Here is a 12,194-nt window from a genome sequence, read left to right on the forward strand (position 1 = left end):
TAAATTAGGAAGTATTTTAAATGCTTTGGACGATCTACCATTTTGCTTTCCAGCTTGGGATGATGCCAACAGTTAGCGTGGAATCAAAGGGCCCCTGGGGGAGGCTGTCTCTCTCCTTGAGAACCATTAGCAGTGAGTACGGCTCTATTCCCACTGTTTCCCTAGCAGGAATTCCAGAAGGAAGAATGTGATCTCAAACAAGCTTAATTGGAAGACCCGGGTGGGTTTGGCCTTCTATTTGTATCTTGTGGATGCATGCATCACATTTCTTCCAGTATTGAAAATGTGCAATTGTAATACTGCTCTAGCCAAGCTCTTTGGCATAGACTGGCTTCACCTACGATCTGAGCCATCTGGCCCACTACCCAAAGCCACTTATATGTCCCTGGGCTGCCCCTAAAGTCTTCACTTTGTCATTTGACCTCTTTTCCTCTTAGCAATCTCCTCTCCAACTGAGGACAGCCATGCACATCTTGTGAAGTTGCCAGGAAGACCGTATTGGATCAGGAAGGTCTAGCAGGGCCCTTAGCACTTACTTTCATCATGTTAATAGCCGTCTTTTCTCCAAGGTGGCAAGAATCTCCCCGCTCTGAGACAGTCCATGCGATTCAGGTTGATTTTCCAGCCAAGACTCCAGGAAGAGATTACAGTAGAATTCTCTGTATTCTGAGACTTCTCTAAGCCCACTCCCCAAGGACACTGATGGAGGTAAAGATTTTATCGAGAGGTTTCTATTTTTATCAAATCCATTTGTGGCCTAAAGGGAACAATTAGGGCAGGTCCGAGCATATATAACTAGGAGCTCCCTGTCACCACTCCATGCCAAGAACCTGCTCTTTCCTGTGTACCTGGACCCAGGAAAGAAACATGAAGTGACTTGGGCTCCTCGGGCTGGCGGCCTTCTCAGAGTGTGTAATCATGTAAGTAGAGGGACTGTAAGTGGCATCACCTCTCTTTCTGGGTTAGGAGGTAATATGCAATCATTCTTTGACAGATTTAAAGTTCACCCCTCACTTATTGATAAGTCCTTGCCATGGGCCTCATGGGGCTCCGGGGTCTTGGGGTAGGCCTGCAGAGTTGCACAATTCTGGGGGTGCCAGTCACAAAATGATCTATGTTTAGATGGCACTCTGGAATTCTTTGGTGCACAGCCTATGCAAGTGTGGTTCTGTGGAACACCATTTCTCTTTCATTTGCTTCTAGGTCTTCTCTCTCCTCCCTCTCTAATTTTGTGTTCATGTGTCTGTCTTTATGTCCATGTCTCTCATTTATCTCTCCATCTCTTTCGATGTCTCTGTGTGTTCACAATTCTCTGTGCTGTTTTCTTTCGGTTTTTCAATTTTGATGCTTCCTTGCTTCTTTAGCCTCTTAGTTTCCCTACTTTGTTCCCCATCTTCTAGCTTCCTCTCTCACCCCTCTCTTCTATTCAGCCCTGGAGAAAGAGTGGTGGGGTAATTCTTGTCTGCTTTCCCTCTGACAAGCAGTGTGACCATAGCCAAGTCACAGACTCCCTAAATTTCAAATTCCTCCTCTGCAAAAAAGAGGATATTGATGCCCCTTTTAACTCCCTCTCAAAGCTTAAGAAAGATACAGTGAGATGACCACAGCAAAGGCTTTCATTGTTGAGACTTCCTATATAACAGGTATATTACATCCATTATGTTACTTAACATGCAAAACATTCTACATTGGGAGTGGGGGTTATTACATTCCACCTTTTTATCAAAGGGAAACCGAGACTCCAAATGGTCATACGGCTTATTCATGATTACACATGATTCTTTTGAACTGTGGTGTTGGAGAAGACTCTTGAGAGTCCCTTGGACTGCAAGGAGATCTGACCAGTCCATCCTAAAGGAAATCAGTCCTGAATATTCATTGGAAGGACTGATGCTGAAACTGAAGTTCCAGTACTTTGGCCACCTGATGGGAAGAACTGACTCATTGGAAAAGATCCTGATGCTGGGAAAGATTGAAGGCAGGAGGAGAAGGGGATGACAGAGGATGAGATGGTTGAATTGCATCACTGACTCAGTGGACATGAGTTGAGCAAGCTCTGGGAGTTGGCGATGAACAGGGAAGCCTGGCGTGCTGCAGTCCATGGGGTCACAAAGAGTTGGACACAACTGAATGACTGAACTGATGATTACACAACAGAACTTGTATTCAGATGGACGTCTCTGACATGGTCTTTGCATGGCATTCTAATAAAAAGATGGTACTCGTAAAAATGCCTGGAAAATATACAGTGCCATTATAATACCAGGTATGGCAGTCATACTATAACACAGACAGTTGACTGCTGCTTCTTTGTTTCCTTTTCTGCAAGCTTGGTGGAAGAATCTGTCTAATGAAGATGAAGATCACGTGAGAAACTCTCATGGAAAAAAACTTGCTGAACAATTTCCTGGAGGAACAAGCTTACCACCTGTCCCAGAATTCCTCTCATGACCAGAAATTCTCATCTCAGCCCCTGAAGAATTTAATGGATGTGAGTATATTGGGGGGATGGTGCTTCACAGCGCCCCCTGGTGCTCTGGCCTAGCACTGGGGCTCACTTGGAGGTGCCAGGTGGGATGTTGGGGCTGGGGCTCCTGCAGGAGGCAGAAACAGTGGGAAACGGGGACCCCATTCCCAGAGGAGAAGGTTCTCATCCTCAACTCTTGGCTGTGTTGACTGGGCCCAACATTATCAGCTAGCTGGTGAACACCCACTTCTGTGCCAAAGATATTAGTCTGAGGGAGATTGTTCTTTCTGAAAGAAGTGAGCAATTGAGTTACAGATAAAGGGTGAATCATAACCGATCAAAAAATAAAGCCAACTGCACATCAAGTGAAATTGTTCAGGCAGAGAAAGTTTATCCTCTGCAGATCCAAGAATGATAACAGCAAAAATGTACTGCCCACAAGGCACTTGAGGCCCATAAGACACTTGAGGCCGTAATAATCTGACACTATATTTATAGTTACTGACTTTAGAAAAAGGCTTACCTCTTCTTCATGAATGCACAGGCCACCCTTAGATAGAGGCAAAGAGTAAGTACATGTCAAATGGAAGGGCCACCTGTGTGGTGTATACCGGACGTGGTCTGAGTTTCGAGGGCGTGGCCTTGGGGTGACCTGGGAAGACCATATGGAGAAGGAGGCATGCAGGCGGGGCTGCAGAGCTTCTCAGACGAAGTCACGGGACTTCCCAGGGGGTCCAGTAGTTACGACTCTGGGCTTCCAATGCAGGAGGTGCCGCTTCAATATCTGGTCGAGAAGCTAATATCCCACATGCTGCAGAGCACAGGAATTGTGAGCAAAGTCTGAATCTCAGGGCACACGTGACACCCAGGGGGAGACAGCAGTGTGGGAATCGACGGGAGCCAGGTCTGCACTGACCCCTCTTTGGCTCCCATAGCTCGCCTCTTTGGTAACGTCACCATTGGAACACCCCCTAAGGAGTTCCGGTCCTCTCTGACACCGGCTCATCTAAACTGTGGGTGCCTTCCATCAACTGTTCCCGTCCTGCCTGTTGTGAGTACCCGCCCCTCGCCCCATCTCGTACTCACCCTCCCACCCGCTTCTCCACCCTTGGCAACTGATAGACACTCATCTCTCGTGTCTGCAGATACACACATTACCTTCAACCCTCAAGAGTCCTCCACCTTCCCGTATACAAACAAGTCCTTCAACATCATCTATGGATCTGGGAGGATGAACACAGATCCCGGCTATGACACCGTTTGGGTAACGTGGCGACAGAAGCTGAGTCAGGACTGGCCTTGGGAACGACCACTATTTACCCCTCAGGACCCTGTTCCTAGGGAGACAGCGCCCTTGCTGACATGCAAACTCCCAGAGTGGCTAACTCAGAGAGGGGCTTGGAGTGTGGACTTGCAGCTCCTTTGCCCACGAGCAGCTCAAGGTTCATTTTGTTGGGAGCAGGGAGAGATGAGGAAAAAGCACCCACTTTCATATTTTCAGACTGTGCCGGGAACTTTCTTGCAAATAACTGGTTTAATCCTGCAACAACCTCACGCAACAGGTACTATATTAGCTCCATGATACAGATGAGGGAACTGAAGCGCACAGAGCAAGGGCCTGGCCAAGGTTACACATCTGATGAGTAGTAGAGCTGGTCTGGCCAGTCATGACTCAAGCTGGTGTGCGGTGTTTGGGAGAGGACAAAAGTGATCTGGGGCCCCTGGGGGAAGTCTGAGGCTTCAGGTATCCAGCCTGGGAAAGCAGGGGTCACAGATGTGGGAGGGGCCCGATAAATGGTTTCTCACTCTATTGGGCTTTTGAGAATCTAATAAAAGCTATGACCTGCCTCCCCCAAAGTACCTGAGTATTTCCCCTCCCACCCTCTCTCTCTCTCTCACACACACACACACAAATATACATCCCCAAGTGCATGTTTCCTAGGCAGAGTCTTCATAAGACCCCTTCCAGTGACATTGTATAATGGACTTCTGTCTTCTGGGCAGATGCAGAATCCACAACGCACCTCAATGAATTCCGTCCATTTCTGTCATTAGATCATAGTGATGCCAAAGAGAAGGCTACCCTGCTCTCTGTTCATTTTGTCCCCAAGGGGGAGCTGAGTCTTGACTGACCCATATGTACAGAAGGCATGAGGTCAACTTGACTCATTCAGATGATATTTGCCAGAGGAGCAGCTGTTGTTAAATACACAGCTCCACACAAATGGAACCTGAATTCTTGTCCCAACTTGGTCTCACCATCTGAGGTTAAGCGAGGCCAAGGCCAGGTCTCAGTTATTCTTTGTGGTTCTAATGCCATCTGCATACCAACCTGTCTCAGCCTCACTTCCCAAACCATGATGTCGGAACTCTCTTCTCTTCCCCAGATCATCAACCTTGTTAGCACTGCCCAGCCATTTGGCCTGAGCCTGGAGGAGTTCGGGTTCAGTCATGTACCCTTTGATGGCATCCTGGGCTTGAGCTACCCCAGCTTCTCCATCCCAGAAATAACCCCCATCTTTGACAACCTGGAGTAACAAAGTGTCATTTCTGAGCCTGTCTTTGCCTTCTACTTGAGCACATAAGTCTGAGCTGGACAAGCTCTCTCTTCAAATTAGCTGTAAGATACTTGCAGTTGAGTGAAAAATTGTAGATCATCTTTTTCCTGATGGATAGTCTAGTCCATGGAAATTGTGACCCCAGTGTTACATCTGGCCCCACCACTGGTTTTTATAAATAAAACTTTATTGAAACACAACTGTGCTTGTGGGCTCAAGGGTAGCAGCTTGGTCCATGGGGATGGAGGGAAGAGAGAGCAATGAAAGATGTCAGGAAACAGGTTGGAGGAAAAGAGAATAGGATTTTCTGAGGGACTTGATATGGAAGAAAAGAGAGGGATGGAGGGAATATTTCCTTCCTTGCTAACATTTCATTGGGAGCCCAGGATGAGCTACATAGTTTGCAGGAACTAGTGCAAAAAGAAACTGTTGGACCCCTTGTTCAACAAGTAGTAGAAATTTCAAGACAGGGTGACAGAGGTGAGGGGCCTGCTGAATGTGGGGCCTCATGAATGGTACATCATGTATGGTACAGGTCACACATCAGTGAAGCCAACCCTGGGTGCCCCTGAACCCATGCCCTTAGTGCCTTCAAGGCTTGGCTTTTCTGAAAAATGACAGTTTAGATAAGGGAAATGCCAGACCCCTCCAGCATGGTGTACCCTGAGGGGATCTGTGAGCACTCAGGTCACTGGAGGGGACCAGGCTCTCTTCAGAAGTCCGGTCAATTTGCCCAGCTTCGAACCTCTTCTGTGTCACTCATTGGCTGGTGACCAACTTTGGTTGGGTTCTCAATCTTTCCGAACCTCAATTTTTGCATCTATAAAATGGGGACTCTAGTAGTGCCTCTGATGGGTGGACAAGTCCAACCCTCACACAGTGCCCGGCATTTCTATCCTCCAAAGAGCCCCTCTCTTCCTTCTCAAGACAGCCAGAAGGGGAGTGGCAACGTGGTGATGTTTGGTGGAGAGGACCATGCCTACTACAATGGAGAGCTCAACTGGGTACCGGTGACCAAAGCTGGGTACTGGCAGATAGCCATGGACAGGTAAGCCTCTCCCTCTGAGGGTCACCCCAAGTGATGCTCTCACACGTGTACATGGACACAGGCAGACACAAATGTACTCTCAGATGCTCTATCAAATACACAAATATACACGCCACTCCCACAGATACACATATAAACACACAGAGAGTCACATAAATGCACACATAGGCACAAATATAAACACACACAAGCAGACAGATACACACGGACACACACACAGACATATACAAACACACACGCAAACACAGATACATATCCATGGGTTCATAATCATCACAGCTTCCTGCAGAGACTTCTGACCAGGTCCTGAGATGATCCAGAGAGGACTGGGCAGCCCGGGAGGCTGTGCTGTGAGGCAGGGAGCATGGCTTGAGGACCTTAAAGTGCAGTGAACAGAGGATCACAAGAGTTTCATCATAGGGTTGTGATAAGATGATCAACTGTCCAGGGTTACTGGGACCAAGCGAGTTCTCAGCACTTAGCACAGACAGGTAAAAAACAGAGAAAGTCCTGAAAAAATGGAGAAAACTGGTCTCCTTTGGGAGAAGTTACCCACCAATAGAGAGAGGTTGACTGCAGTCTTGAGACCCGAAAGCAACTCATAAAAAGAGATATCCCATGTAACCATAGCTCCCCACCCCCTCTACTGGGCACACAGTGGGGCAAGGGCTGTGACTTAGGGAATCAGGAAGCTGGGTTCCAGAAGCGGCTGAGAGCAAGGGGCAATAATTGAGGAGATTCTGTGCGATACTCTCAGAGAAAAACTGAGCTGTCCTTTGGAGGTCTTCTGGGCTAGCTTGGGCATCCCCTGGCCAGGGCCTTAGTGTCTGAGCCCAGTGAGGTGCCAGTGCTGGGAGACAGTCTCTCCCAGGGAGCCTGTGTCTCCCCCACTACCACTCTGAGCTGAGCATCTGTTGCCCCAGGGAACCTCCATTTTCACTATGTTGGCTGACCCATCATTGGTCAGAAACCAGACACAGGTCTCTGGGTGTTCCTCATTCATCTTTCCAATTATTCATTCATTCCTTCAACAAACATTGTGCATCCACTGTGTGCCAGGCACTTTAGTGAGGCAATGAGAATAAAACTTGCTGAACTGAACTGAACATCTAGTAAGGCATATGTACATGAAATGACTCACACACATAGCGAATTACCACCGTGGTGCATGCTAGACATGAGGAAGAGTCTAGAGAGAGTAACCAAGACAGGAGACTAATCCACTCCAGGGGAAAGACTTCCCTAAAAGTGTGGCAGGTAAGCTGGAACCTGGAAAACGAGGAGAAATTATCTAGACAAAGGGGATGGTGGTCTTCTAGGAAGGGCGACGGGAACCTGTCAAGGCCCTGAGGAGTGCAAGGGCCTGGCGGATTCAAATACTGCATTCAAGGAAGTCAAAGAAGGGGACATGACCAGAGCAAAGGAAAACAGAGTCAGGGCGAGAGCTGAAGCCCTGACTGTTCAGGAGACTTTCAGGGAGGGGACAGTCAAGGGGGAGACTCAGAGTGACCCTGGTGCACGCTTTGTCCCACTGTCTCCCAGCATCTCCGTGAACGGGATGGTGGTTGGTTGTTCCGGCGGATGTCAGGCCCTTGTGGACACCGGGACCTCTTTGCTGACTGGCCCAAGTAAAGTGGTCACCAACATCCAGAAACTCATCGATGCTGCTGCCTCCAAGGGTCACGAGGTGAGGGGCCATGCCACAGGGTCACTCCTGGTCTCCTTGCATACCAAGGATCAGCAAGACCAGCCTCCCCCGCTCTTTCTCTTACAGCATGTGGTTTCAGGTCAGAGCACTGGGGCCCTGCTCCTGTCATCTTCATGATCAACGGCACTGACTACCCTGTGCCCCCTCAAGTCTATATTCAGCAGGTGAGGGGCCAATCCTGTGGGCTGGTTCTCAAATCTGGCACTTGCAGGAACCCTCTTTGGGCCGCTTCTGGGAGGAGGGCGCCCTCTGCAGGCCAAGTCACACCATTGCAGATGCTGCTGAGCCCCTGTGGCTGGGCCGGTGCCTCCCACAAAACCAACCACTTGAGAGTGAAGGGCAGTCTGGCACATCCATCCTGTGAAAAGAAATGTGGAGACACCGCCCCGTGCTGGCATGATGCCTGGCATAAGAAGGGAAAGCTAAGGTCTTTTGCCCTCAAAAGGCTTCAGTTCAACCAGAGCCTTCAAATGGATAAACCTGGAAAGTCAGCTCTAGCAATCTGTGAGCTAGGCCATGTGACAAGGAGGATGGCTGGGGACGGTCCCAGTGTGCTGTCTCACCATGGGGGTTGACAGTCTCCCTTCTCTTCTCACAGTTGTCCTGGTTTGGATGTTAACCTACATGGTTACCGCCGTCCTCGGCTGCAACTTCCCCTTGCTAAGCCCCAGTCCCACTTTGTGAGTTGGGGGAGCCGACCTCTCTGTGCAGAAGGTTGGATGCTAAGGGGAATGAAGGAGCATAGTGACTGCACAGCCCCGGCACAGGGTTAGGATTTAACGTCAGCTCCCTGTGGGAGCTCAGGGCAGGCCTGCGGGCTCAAGGAAGGCTTTGAGGAAAAGAGGGAATTTCAGTAATTCTAAACCCCCAGCCTCATGGAGGCATAAAGAGGCCTGCTTGGGTTGAGGCAGTGCTATACTGGATTCCACGCACATGGTGCCCCCTGGGGTTTTGCAAAGGGGTGCTGGGGGCACATTAGGGGTGATGAGGTCTACAGACGAGGGGAGCATCAGGGTAAGTCACCCAGCTCAACCTGGAGTGGCCATGGAGGGTAAGAATATATCCAGGAAGGCTTCCTAGAGGGCCTGAGTGCAGTGTAAAGAACAAGTTGTGGGAACTGCCATCTTTAAGTTGGATAAACAACAACTACCTACTGTGTAGCCCTGGAACTCTGCTCAATGTTATGTGGCAGCCTGGATGGGCAACCTTGGGGGAGAACGGCTACATGTATATGTATGTCTGATTCCTTGTACTGTCCACCTGAAGCTCATGATATTGCTATTTGACTATAAAATAACAATATAAAATCAAATTTTATTTCCTCATCACCTGAGGAAGTGGGGGTACACCCAGGAACAAGAAGGGCCAAGACATGTGGGTGCCATGAGGCAGGGGGATATGGGAAAGGAGGATTGGGAGTTTGGGCTTATTAAATGAAACCTAATATAGAGGATGGATAAACAGCAAAGTATTACAATAAAAAATGTTTAAGAAGAGAGCAGTTTGTGGTGAAGAGAGAGAAAACAGGCATTCTCTGCAGAGAAAACTGAGTGGCGGTGAGGAGGAAAGAAACAGCAAAGTGTGAGCGGAACTGTAGGACACTCTCGGTCTTTAAAAAAAATGATTGAAGTATTGATGATGTTTTAGTGCTGCATTAAGTTCTTCTGCAAAGCAAAGTGACTCAGTTATGCATATACAAACATATATATGTATGCAGTTTTCATATTGTTTTCCATTGCAGTTTATCACAGGATATTTTTTAAAAAATTTATTTATTTTAATTGGAGGCTAATTACATTATTGTATTGGTTTTGCCATACATTGACATGAATCTGCCCCGGCTGTACATATGTTCCCCATCTTGAACCCCCCTCCCACCTCCCTCCCCATCCCATCCCTCTGGTTCATCCCAGTACACCAGCCCCGAGCATCCTGTATCATGCATCGAACTTGGATAGTGCATATAATTCCCATTGTTATACATAATACTTTGTTGTTTATCCATCCTCTATATGAGGTTTCATTTAATAAGCCCAAACTCCCAATCTTCCTTTCCCATACCCCCTGCCTCGTGGCACCCACATGTCTTGGCCCTTCTTGTTCTTGGCTGTACCCCACTTCCTCAGTTGCTGAGAGAACCACTTGATTCTTACCAAAGGAGGGAAATGAAACCAAAAAGAATGCTGGGTCTGGATATTGATAGGGATGGCAGGTAGTGGCCCAGGGTGACCGATGTGTGTTTCTGTCTCCCCAGAGTTCTCAGAACATCTGTATTAGCAGCATTCGAGGGGGCACAAAGGACTTGCACCCCACGGAGACCTGGATCCTGTGTGAAGTCTTCCTGAGGCTGTATTTCTCGGGTTTTGATTGGGGAAACAACAGGGTTGGCCTGGCTCCTGCAGTGTTAATGCTGTGGCTGCTCAGGAATCAATCAGGCCCACTGCAAACACACATTCTCTCAACTCAGTGCACACCTGCCAGGGATGCTGGTAAACCGTGTTTGAAGCTCTGCAAGCCCTATTCTCTGTAAAGAATAAAGGATTCATCTCAATGATGCTGATATGAATGGGTGCCTCTCTTTGGGTAGCAGAGGTGGATCATACCTGGGCAGGACCTAGAATCAAGTCTGAACTACTAGTGAGAGGAGCCCAACTCCAACTGACTTCAAGGAAAGGGGAGGCTTATTGGAAGGATACTGGGGATCCGGGATCTGGGACACAGGAACCAGAACACATCCAAAGGTTTCAGGGACTGGACCCAAGAAATCAGAAGCCATCAGCTCACAGTTTGACACCCTCACTGTTTCTCTTCTCTCTTTGATTCTCTTAACCTGACAACTTTCTCCCTCACTGTTTCTCTTCTCTCTTTGATTCTCTTAACCTGACAACTTTCTTCCCTCAGGCTTCTACACCTACTGAAGGACACTGCAGCTGCCTGCCCCAGGGCTTTATATCTCTAAAGCATCTAGTCAGTAAGGATAGAAATTCAGAAGGCATCAGGGCTCCAGGGAGGGATCTTATTGACCCAACACAGATCTTGAGTCCAGTTCTGGACCAACCATATTGGGAGGGGCATGGGGTCCTATAATTGGCCCTACATGGTCATGTGGCCCTGACCCTGAACCAAATGTGATTGACAGTTTACTCCAGAATCACGTGACTAGAGGCAGCCACAAAGGAAGTGTCAGGGGGAGGTTCTAGACTGTGGAAGAGTTTTTATGGCTGCCCCACCAATTCCACCACCTCCTCATTCAGAGAGATGTTAAGGGGTAATAAAACTAGACTGTATTCTTGCCATTCTGGAGGAACATTGGCAGTGGCCTTCTGCTGCAGGGAGATCTGGGTAAGGCCCTTCACACTGAGATGGTTCCCTTCTGTCTCTCCACCCCAGTCACCAGCTCTCTTCCGCCCACACCTGCTTTGTCCTATCCAGTGTCACTTTGCAAGTGACAGATCCGTGTGGATCCCTGAGCCATCCCCATCCTTCAGGGTCCAGCAAGCTCTTTCCTTTGACCTCCAGTGATGCTGGGGAGGATGCCATTCATGTAAACGGGGGAATCCAGAGTGCACAGAGCCCTCAGCCTCTCTGAGCTTCCTTCACGGGCAGACCCACAAACCATTTGGTTCAAGCTGCCACGGTTTGCCAGTTTTGGAGTAGAAGTATCACTTCTTCCCATTTGGAGACCCTAGGCAGAGGCCCAGGCTGGGGACAGCAGGGTCAGAGTCAAATCCAGAATAGAGAAGGAGAAGGAAAGAATAAATAAGGTGGAAAACACAGTAATCTTTTCATTCAGTACAAATTTACTAAGCACCTACTATGTGCTAGGTGCTGTGGTGGACCCCAGGGATACAGAGCTGGGCTAGGAACTCACCTCGAAGTCATGGAGACAGATAAAGAGACAACTCCCAACTGGGAGGGCCAGATGGAGAAAATGATGATAGTGTGGATGGAAGGCCAGAGGAATAAAGGGCTTCCTCTTGAGGGAGACAAGGAAGGGTTAGCATAGGGTGAGGGGAGGGGTGTTGACTTTAGGCTTGTCATCCCGATCCTGAAACACAGCCCTAAACCGTGCAGTTACTATATGTGTGCCGCTCGGCCATGTGTCCACGGGTACATGTGCCTGGCCACTTTGGGATGGCCCTGGATTATGATCGACTTGTGGGGAGTGAAAGAGGTCCAGTTGCAGAGCTGATAAACAAGGAAAAGGTGAGAGCAGAATCAGTTATTTTTCTTTAAAAGTAAATGTCATGAACCAGGATTAATGGAGAGGCAAGTGAACAGTGTGTCAAACTTGTTCTCCAAGTTTTCTCCGTGGAACCATAAACAGTGGGGCTGTTGGCGAGAAACCACCAGTAAGTGGAGAACAGCAGCTCCGGTTAAGTATAGACGCTGGCTCACTGTCTCCCCATGAGC

The 12,194-nt window shown here is 48.6% G+C and overlaps 1 pseudogene; it reads left to right on the plus strand.

Moving 5' to 3' along the window:
- Positions 1-819: 819 nt before the first annotated feature.
- LOC148773859 (pregnancy-associated glycoprotein 2-like) lies at positions 820-11,303 on the plus strand (annotated as a pseudogene).
- Positions 11,304-12,194: the final 891 nt, after the last annotated feature.

This window comes from Moschus berezovskii, chromosome 25 (assembly GCF_049115385.1).
Source record: "Moschus berezovskii isolate FMDL1 chromosome 25, NW_MosBer_1.0, whole genome shotgun sequence".
NCBI classification, from domain to species: Eukaryota; Metazoa; Chordata; class Mammalia; order Artiodactyla; family Moschidae; genus Moschus; species Moschus berezovskii.